The sequence below is a fragment of the Helianthus annuus genome, chromosome 8 (assembly GCF_002127325.2).
Source record: "Helianthus annuus cultivar XRQ/B chromosome 8, HanXRQr2.0-SUNRISE, whole genome shotgun sequence".
In the NCBI taxonomy this organism is placed as follows: Eukaryota; Viridiplantae; Streptophyta; class Magnoliopsida; order Asterales; family Asteraceae; genus Helianthus; species Helianthus annuus.
Window position 1 is genome coordinate 56,998,654 of NC_035440.2, and position 1,506 is coordinate 57,000,159.

The window sequence follows — 1,506 nt, forward strand, 5'->3', positions numbered from 1 at the left end:
GTTAATTACTTTCTCAAAACCGTATTCCAGGTACAAATGAATTGTGAGACCGTTGCTTAAACAGATCCATTGTTTATATTGTTGTCCATTTAAGGTATAAATTGTGACCTCTTCTATCAGTAACATAAGATGCCTAACAATCTTTTCAGTTTCACACGACATTTCATCGAGCAGTTGGTGTGCATTTATCAAAAACATTATAGAAATCCAATATTTGATTCAGTTGAGCCCCATAATAATAAGTTTAAATAAGAATCATCCTAATATGAAGCATTCATTGATTTAATTTAAACATTTTATTGTAAGATCGAAAATAATTAGAACCTGCAAGGATGATAGTCATTCAATTCTTTGAGTGTAGCAAGTATATCAGACAACATTTTTCCACCATTAGCATCTTCTTTCAACATCTCTGTTATGCATATCAAAATCAAATTAAGAAAATTAACTACTTTAACAATTTCTTCATTATCAAAGTTTTTATTTTTTTCTTGAATCTTGTTTTGATACATTTTAATGCCTACCAATAACCAAAACCCAAAAAAAATCACATTTTTATAACTACCCATGTAACCAATCATGAAAAAACACATTAAAAAACATGCAACTCCTCCATCATCAAACCATTTTAACTTAAAACTTGTAACAATACCTTAGGGAAATGCGGTTTAAGTCACAACTGGAGTCGTGTGTTAATTGAACACCCTACCTACACATCACATTGATTGTTTAAGAAGACCGGAAGAAAATGAAAAAGAACACCAAAAACACATCACATTGATTGTGTAGAGAAACACAATGTAAGTGTAATCAGCCATAAAAAGAGCTGAATTGGAGGCAACTGATCAAACACCAGGTAGGCAACCACTTTCTTAGACAGTTCTGACCCGTTTAAGAGGCAACTTAGACCCTGGATTTGACATAAACACATAAACAACTTCAAAACACAATATATGAAATAATACATATAAAATGGGAGGCAATTGATCAAACACCTGGTAGGCAGCCACTTTCTAAGACAATTCTGACCCGTTTAAGAGGCAACCTAGACCCTGAATCTGAAATAAACACAAAGTCAACTTCTACTTCAAAACACAATATCCAAAATAATACATATAAAATGGGAAGCAATTGATCAAACACCTGGTAGGCAGCCACTTTCTAAGACAATTCTGACCCGTTTAAGAGGCAACCTAGACCCTGAATCTGAAATAAACACAAAGTCAACTTCTACTTCAAAACACAATATCCAAAATAATACATATAAAATGGGAAGCAATTGATCAAACACCTGGTAGGCATCCATTTTTTTAACCCACTGCAAAAACACAGAAACTTTTTTTTGTTATTTAAATATATAATATAACATCATATGAAACATTAAAGAATTTTGTTACTTGTCCAATTTTCATTTGACCAGAGCATTTGTGTTGATGTGAGAGGGACCATCTCTCTTAATATGACTACAAACATATCAAACAAATTTCACAGAATCATCAGCGATTG

At 32.3% G+C, this 1,506-nt stretch overlaps 1 long non-coding RNA gene across 2 annotated transcripts; it reads right to left on the reverse strand.

Moving 5' to 3' along the window:
- Positions 1 to 618: 618 nt before the first annotated feature.
- LOC118481131 lies at positions 619 to 1,208 on the reverse strand. Of its 2 annotated transcripts, XR_004864517.1 has the most exons (4): positions 1,144 to 1,208; positions 996 to 1,058; positions 843 to 910; positions 619 to 709 (listed from the first exon to the last, which is right to left on the reverse strand). It is a non-coding gene; the product is annotated as an uncharacterized LOC118481131 (long non-coding RNA). The 2 variants fall into 2 exon arrangements; XR_004864516.1 differs by having other exon boundaries at positions 619 to 910.
- Positions 1,209 to 1,506: the final 298 nt, after the last annotated feature.